This window comes from Polistes canadensis, unplaced genomic scaffold (genome assembly GCF_001313835.1).
Source record: "Polistes canadensis isolate GaletaPanama2010 unplaced genomic scaffold, ASM131383v1 scaffold_39, whole genome shotgun sequence".
NCBI lineage: Eukaryota > Metazoa > Arthropoda > Insecta > Hymenoptera > Vespidae > Polistes > Polistes canadensis.
In genome coordinates this window covers 914329-923298 of record NW_014569586.1, presented here as the reverse complement: position 1 = coordinate 923298, position 8970 = coordinate 914329, and the positions used below count along the sequence as shown (strand labels likewise).

Here is an 8970-nt window from a genome sequence, read left to right as displayed (position 1 = left end):
TATTTGTATTATTGAGTTAATGATTTAATATCAATGGTACTTTAATTATGAATTTATTTGACTAACAATATAATAAATTTATATTTATATATATATATTAATATATTGGTTATTAATATTATTATTGTGTTACTTATGATTAGTTTCATTTAAGCGAATAGCACTTCAATTTTTAATATATCGTCATTAATTTATCGATTAAAAAAATGTTTATTTAAATGAATATAAAATATTGACAAAATAATCCTTATCGATATATTTTTATATTAAATATTTTTATAATAATTAATAAACATCCACAAAGTATAATAATTATTCATTTAACGATTTTTCAATTTTCACGCGTATACGTACTTTGATCTAATCTTCGATAAATCCTGAAAGCTTGTCCTCGTTTCATGTAAGTAATAAAAAAAAACATTTCACTTTCATTCCGATGATTAATTATTCTACAAAATGAAATAATATTAAAAATTATCAACACACGCACACACACAGAGAAATATTTTAAGTTATATGTAAGAGATGTGATTTTACATGGAAATATAAACTCGCGTATAAAAAGAGAAAGAAATTTTTTATCTAGATATCACTGTTTCCGAGATAATTCTACGAAATACACGCACACTAAAATATCTTTTCAATTATTTATCAGTTGATAACATTTTCTTTCATTTACATACGTTTTTGCATTCATTGCCTCCGGAATGTTTTACATTTGGCCTTTAATCGCGCGTAACTTTTCTTTTCCACAGTTTAGTTTGACTCTAATCGTCGAACTGTTTACAAGTTATAATGTAGAAAGAAAATGTCTATAATGGACAGGAAAAATTAATTCATTTTCAGTGTGTGATTTTTTTCGTGATTATCAGACATTATTATTTGGAATTTTCAAATTAACTAATGTTATTCTCTTTTTTTCCTATTTATTTATTTATTTTTAATGTTTCCAAAGTTTTATTATAGAATAAGCTTAGAATTTTTCAACCCATCCATGTATATATTTTTTAATATAAAAGCCATTATTCGACGTGCATTCACAATCGATTCATCATCTTTGCGACAACATTCGAATGATTTTTTGGAATAATTAATATGATTGTTAATATAATTCATCTTCGGTTATATACTAACTTCACAATTTTCTTTTCTTTAGTCTGTTTTATAGCTTATATTTCCATGATTTAAGTAACCAGAACTTTTCTTCGGCTAACGAAAAACGATAAATATCAAATTTCATCGAAATTAGAAAGAAACAAAATTGTAGAAAAAATAATAAAGTTTAGAAAAAAAAAAAAAAAGAGAGAAAAAAGAAAGAAAACGAAACAAAACTTAAGAACATTAGGATCAACATTTTTCTATCAAACGCGCGATAACCATCTTTCGTTGATTTGTTTCGTAAAATTACAAATAAATTACTAATTGAATGAATAAAAAAAGAAATAATTAATAATAAAATAAAACATTAGCTCTCCACACTCACACATTTAGTATCTAATAAATATATAATCACAATTATAAATCTTCTAATTCCTTACTCGGTATCGCAATAACCATCTCTTTCACGTAGGATAAATAATAAAAAGAAAAAAAAAAAATTAGAAAATGAAGTTTCGAAATAATAATTGAATTACTGTAAGCTCTCTTTTTCCTTCCGTCTCTCTCTCTCTCTTTCCCTTCTATTGCCATGGAATTATGATTATGGTTATCGGATCAGACTGTACAAAGGTGGCCAGTTGCAACTACAACAACAACAACAACAACAACAACCACGACGACGACGACAAGTAACAGTAATTGGTGGTAAACATGGTTAGTGGATTCGCACGGGTACCGATTAAGATAAACTTCTAATTGCGGATTAAGGTGATAAGCGTTTGAGATGGACGTTCAGGTAATATAAAGAAAATACAACGATCGATCGGTCGGTCTATTATATTTTGAAGCATCTTTTTTACTTCCTCACGCGTTCCAAGTTTCGCAAAGCATATAACAAGCAATGATTTTTTTTTCTTTCTCTTGTTTCTTTCTTTTCTTTTTTTTCTCTCTTATTCTCATTTTTAATGTATATTCGAATAAAAGTTTGTTAATAAAGGGGGAAATTTTCCTTCCTCGAGTACTTTTACACACACACATACATAACTTGAGTTTTTTATAGTAAATGGTATATTCATTTTTTTCACCTATTGCACACGTACGCGTTTTCTGTTCTCTTCGCAGAAAAGGAGACATCGAAATAAATCTCATACGATGAATATCTGATTGATTGTTCGTCGAAAATAAAATCTAAAATAATCTTAATTTCATTTTCTATTCTTTTTTCGAAAAGAAATTTTTTTGTTCTCTCCTTCTCTTCCTTTCTATCTTGCCGATTGAATCTAATCTAGTTTTTTTTCGAGTTCGTTTCGTGAAAATTTTATATGTTCATATAAAAATTCATATTTCTTTTCGAATCTTATCGAAAAGAAGAAAATTTTTGAATTCTTTTTTTTTTTCTTCCCTTCAACAAATGCGTTTTCACATTTGTCGGAGATTAACGTTGGTAATTCCGGCAACTTTTGAGTACCCTTGGATCGTAGTCAAGAAGAGAGTTTTTTTTATGTCAAAAATAGAAAGATCAAAAAGAAAAAAAAAAAAGAAATGAAATAATGAAAGAAAAGAAAAAGAAAATAGAAGAAAAAGAAGTTCTCACTTGATCGAATTTAGCTTCATCGTCGAACGATTCGCGTAATTTAGCGGAAGGATCGGCTTTGAATAGAACGATCATCGCTCGTCCTTTTGTTGAAAAGAGAGGGAGAGTGAATGAGATAGTGAATGAGATAGAAAGAAAGATAGATAGATAGATAGATAGATAGATAGATAGAGAGAGAGAGAGAGAGAGAGAGAGAGAGAGAGATATTCACCAAACGGAAATGTATAAATCAAAATGATTTATAGAATGTTCTGGTCTGAATGAGTGACGAATTAAAACGCATTACGCATTTCGAGATTTAACGAGCCTTTCCCTAATGTTTCGTTCAATATTTAATTCCTTAATAATATCGATATAAAAAAATAAAAATAAAATACTTTTATCGCGGAAATTATTCGAATTAATTATGACAGTAGATTGTGAATATAAAAATATTATTAAAATTATATTTGATAATTTCTTTCCATAATATAAATAAAAAAAGAAAAAAGAAAAAAATTGATAAACTAAATTGCGTAAGATAAATAAATTTTATATGAAATTTTTCGACTCGGTTTACCTCTTTATAATTATTGGCACACGTCCGAATCGGAAAGTCCGAACTATTCTTGACTCTGACTACTTCGGATCGTACCCACTCATTCGATTAATATATCATAAAATATTGTACGTTATTAATAATTCTCGTTTAATATTATTAACGCGTTCAAACAAATTTTAAATTATTAGATATTATTAAAAGCCTTGTATTATTAACGAAGAAATAAGGAAAAAAAAAAAATAAAAGAAAAAAAGAATTCTATAATATACATGAGTGGATTAAAAATTGTTGAGTTTAACGAGACGATAGAAAGAAATGAAAGAAAACACATATTCGAGGTTTGTAGGTAGGAATCGATTAATGGCAATCTAATCGAGTCGATCGATCGTAATTTTCAATCGAATTCCCTTAGAGGGACTCATCAGATTTTCTACGCATACCTTATAGTACACAGAGAGAGAGAGAGAGAGAGAGAGAGAAAGGTACAGGTTTCCCCATCGATGTTCAGATCATTAACATTCCTGCGTCGTATCCTCGACGTCATACTACGTAGAGGCACCCATTAGTACTGCCTTTAATCATTACTAGATCAATTCGGTGATTTGCATGTTCCGCTTAACTGATATTCTCTATCTATGTACGTATGTATCTATATATGTATATATTTATGTATGCATGTACGTATTATACACTTGTGCATGTATGCATCTTTGCATGTATGTAATCATATGTGTTTCTCTCTTTCTCTCTCTCTCTCACTCTTTCTTTCTACATAGAGAAACAGAATTAGAGTGAAGTCGACGATGCACAGTTTGACGATTTGCCCTCTGAATGGCCAAACAGGCTAATAACGTTACAAGAGTTAAGAGGTGGGAGTGGGCTGAGGGAATAATAAATTATATCAGTCCCTACCAATCCTTTTCATTTTCTTTCTTTCTCTTATTTCGATGGAACTACTCTAATCTCTAATCGAGACTAATCGCTTGATCCTTTATTGTTAACTCCCACCACCATTCTCCTTGTTTTAAAGTTCTTTTATTATAGCCCTTCAATACGCTAATAGATGGAGAACAACGATCGATTCGTCGAGTGGTTTATTTACTTCTATCGAAATATTATTATATTTTAATAATAAATCGCTCCTAGAAATAGCAAAAGAAAAAGAAGCTATTATAACAGGACAAAGTCCTAATAAAATGAGGAAGAGAAAGAAATATATTATATGTTATTTAATAATATATTTTTTTCTTCTTTTCTTCGATTATAACTATAATAATTAATGGATTTTTTGTTTAATTATCAGTTCTAGAAAACGATACGAGATATTTCAATTTTATCAATCATGATAATTGTATCAAGTATGATATATTGTCGATTCGGAATACGTTTTTTTTTTTTTTTATTTTTATCAAATTTTATCATTTACATTACTCCGTTTCGAAAGATAATGAATTAATATTTATTATTAGAATATAGGAAATTTTAAAACGGACGGGAAAGTAATTGTCGTTCAATGTAGAAAAAGAATAATGTCGCCATGAGTCAACTCGGTTGGTTGTTCGTACGAAGAGGAGATCTTGGACGTTGATACAAAAAACGTTTTCATCGAAGATCACAGTCATATATGTTCGAGTTTAGTGTCCTTTCGTAAACGTAATACGATAAAAATCGTAGATTTATTGTTTTAACGCTAAAACAGGGTTCTACGACGTTGGCTGACAAACGTGATATATAATTACCATAATTTGGTATATATGCAAAAATATCTCATTTAAATCGATTCATCGAATTATTTTTGAACCTGTCGATAATAGAAAAAATGTCTAAGATAAAAGTTAACTAGTTTAAGGGGGCATATTATCTGATATTATTAGTTATTTTTTTTTATATAGGTCAACTTTGATTTTTCAAATGATTTTTAAATTTAATTATATATTTCTTAATGCACCATGTATGTTCATGCAGGTTTTTATTTCCTACATATAAGTAACAAACAATTTATGGTGAAAAATAAGTTTTATAGTTATACAAGTTCATATAATTTGTTTGCAAGATATTTTAATTTTAATATTGATTAATCGTATTGTTACTATGTACGCGTACTAGTATTTACCTATTCGTAGAAAAGGTTTTTTCAGTCTGAAAAAAATTAATAATATCAGATAATGTGTTCCCTTAAACCATTTAACTTTTGTTAAATACATTTTTTTTTCTATCATCAACATTTTCGAAGATATTTAAGTGGATCGGTTTAAAATGCTACACCCTTATTTATATGTTAACGTTGATAATAATTTTGATAAATAATAATATATCGATTGTTTTTTAATTAATATTAATATGACTTTGATTATCATGAAGGAAAATTTTGCGTTTCTTTTTGGTTTTCGTTTTATAAAGATGACCGAATTCGTTCGATTAGATAAAGAAAATTCTAAACTTCGATAAAATATTGTCTCTAAAGGTAAATGATAATTAACAAAAAAAAAAACAAAGAAAAAGAAGTAAAAAAACTAACGTGCAATAATAATTGTCCCGTTATCATCGAATAATTTTAGACAGGAATCGAATTAATATTTTCGGAAGTGTCTTAGACAGAAGCGGTTACCATCTTGAAATAGAGACTACGATTAATCACTCGGTAATACTCGCTTTAAGGATCCGATCGACCCTCGAACGACCATCCGTCGTTGGTTTGTATGAAAAAAGAAGAAGAAAAAAAAACGTAAAGAAAAGTAAAAGAAACAAGAACCATGAGAGAGCTCTGCCAAAATCCTTTAGCATCGATGAGAGAATGAGAGAGAATGAAAGGTCGAGAGAGAACGATAGAAAGAAAGAAAGAGAGAGAGAGAGAGGGAGAGAGAGAGAGAGAGAGAACAAGAATCGTGAGTTAGCAAAGTTCGAACGGTCAGGAGTTTGGTGGGAAAGAGTAAAGATCGAGGAAGGACTTTCGCGAATAAGCGAAATTCTTTGGGTAGGTTCGAAGGAAACGTCGAAGAGACTCGCCCTTTCGAGTGGACGAGAAGAGTGGTGCAGTTGAAATAGAAAGAGAAAGAGAAAAGGAAAGAAAGAAAGAAAAAAAGAAAGACTGAAAGAAAAAGAAATAAAGATGGAAATTCGAATTTATCGTTCTGAAAGAGGATTACTCTTTGCAAAAAAAAAAAAGAAAAGAAAAGAAAAGAAAAGAAAAGAAAAAGAAAAGGAAGAAGAAAATCTTAAAAGTTGATGAAGTAGTTTACCAATTAACGATTATAAACGTATAGTAGTAATTTCACAAAAGCTACTAAACACGGATATAAATAATTAAGAAACGATTAAAATATTCGAAAATGTATGTACCTGGTACAATCGTAGAAATGTAGCACAAGAATAATAGAGGGAATATCGAATATAAATGATCGGGAGGGATGAGTGAACAAGTTGTATTAACAATGAAAGCTATTTACGATGAAAATTAAACACTCGGAGAATGAGAGGAAAAAAAAAATGAAAGAAACAAGACTAATAGATAGAACAAATTCTGTGGGGTTACGTGGAAAGACAAAAAAAAGCAACAAAAGATAGAGATATATAGAAAGAAAGAAAGAGAGAGGGAGAGAGAGAGAGAGAGAGAGAGAGAGAGAGAGAGAGAGAGAGAGTGGAAGGCAAAGAAAAAAAGGAAAAAAAAAGAGATAAACCAAAAAAGAGAAAAACGAAGAAAAGAAAATTCCAATGAAGGAGAAAGATACAAAAGACATGACGTGGTGTAAGGTAATAAAATCAAATAAGAAATAAGACGAGAGAGGAAGATAGAAAGATAGAAAGAAAGAAAGAAAGAAAAAATAGAGAGAAAGAGAGATATACGTATATATTATATAAAGGAGATAGAAATGGAAAGTGGTGGGGGGATAGGTGAGAAGGGGTGCGAATAGTGGTGGGTTCGGCACTGCGCGTCGCCTGAGCAGAGGGAGAGGGAGAGGGTGAGAATGAGAAAGAGAGAAAGAGAGAGAGAGAGAGAGAGAGAGAGAGAGAGAGAGAGTGAATAAGGATTGGTGGGGATGAAGCAGCTAGGGTAGCTGGAGCTCGAGTGCGAGCCCGCGGTACCTACACGCCGGGTCTGGGTTTGGCCGGGTCGGGTGCTGCGCAGGCATAGCGGAGTGGAGCAAGAGCAAGAGTAAGAGCAAGAGCAAGAGCAGAACAGAGCAGAGAGGCAGTGCCAGTACCAGTTACCAGTGGTAGAGCCGGATCCAGAAAGAGAGCCAGTACCATCGGCAGCTGTAGTGGCGTCAGAAGTGAGCCGTGTACACCTGCCACGCCACTCGATACGCATTTGCTATAGTTCGAGTTGACGTTCGAATTGTTCCTCTTCGATTTAAGGAGACCTATGTGATAGAAACAAGATCAGAGATAGAGAGAGAAAGAGAGAGACAGAGAAGAAGAAAGACAGAAGTAGTGGTTGAAAGAGGGAAAGATAGAAAGAAAGAGAAAAATAGGAAAAAAGAACAAGTTGTATGTATGTATACATAGAGACACAGTTAAATAGAGGAATACATAGACAAAGGATCAAAGCAACGAATACACGTTGAGATATATCTCAACATCCAGCTCGCGAGCCACCCCTTGAACCACCCTCCCCCCCAAAGCATTCTCCCCTTTCGCTCGACCACCCCTCTTCTAGCCGACTCCTCGCTTTAGACTACCCTTCTCTCCCCGAACTTTCCTTCCTTCCTTCCTTCCTGCCTGCCTGCCTGCCTGCCTGCTTGCCTGCCTGCCTCCTGCTTGCTTCTCTGTCTCTCCGTTTTCCTACATGCTACCTATCTTCTTTTCTCTTATTCTTACTTCCCTTTCTACCGTCTCCTAGTTCCATGTTATCTCTCAAATAATAAACTTGAATCGTTCGGGTCGTGTGCGGTTAGAAAAACCATTTATCAGTGCCAATACTTAATCATCGCGTTAGTGAAAATTGTCTAAATAAAGAGAATTGTTAAATTTTTCAAATGGATCGAGAATGAAGAGTCAGTGAATATCTAACTGTAGTTTGTTGTGATATTGTTCGTAGGGATCAGTGGATTTCGATCCCAAAAATTCAGTGGACGACCTAGTATTACTACTACTAATACTATTACTACTAAAGTGGACTGTGTGAGAAAAACTCGACTTGCCATTAGTTCGCTTAGGAACGATCGACTTGCATCCCGTTGTCAAGCGAATGCTAACTATTTTGATAAACTATTTATTTTTATGACAATATTTGTATTTGTGAAGAATTTCTTGCTGTTATCTGATTGGTGGTAAAAGCGTGGGTTGGTACATAAGCGAGGCGTTCAACGTGGCCGATCATTGGACATGTAAGTAAACTTCTTATATAGTTCTAATAATCTACGTTAATTAATATTCTCCATTTAAATCTATTAAATTAAAATGCATCATTTTTCCATTCGGAGTGTTGCTGATTGATTTACACATCTATCGATGATTCGCTTAATAAAGATTCCTTTGCGGTAAACGTTAATGAATTTTAATTCTCGACACTTATTACGTTTTGATCGATCGATTCGTTAGGCCGAACGAATCTTTATTAAAAGTCCCGTTTAAAATCGATAGTAATAGAATTCATAACCGGACACAGTTACGGGATCAACGGCTACAAAGTTAAATTCGATTTCATTTCATACACCTAACAGAAATGGTTGAGAACAGAGAATTGACCGATGAAATACCTTGATTCCAGATATACATATGTATATATATATATATA

At 31.9% G+C, this 8970-nt stretch overlaps 1 protein-coding gene across 1 annotated transcript in view; it reads left to right on the top strand.

The window, feature by feature from the left end:
- Window positions 1-7297: 7297 nt before the first annotated feature.
- LOC106784721 overlaps window positions 7298-8970 on the top strand; it is a 77804-nt gene continuing 76131 nt past the window's right edge. The window contains exon 1 of the mRNA XM_014744553.1: window positions 7298-8560. The gene's annotated coding sequence lies outside the window, so the exon portion shown is untranslated. The remainder of the gene's footprint in view (window positions 8561-8970) is intronic.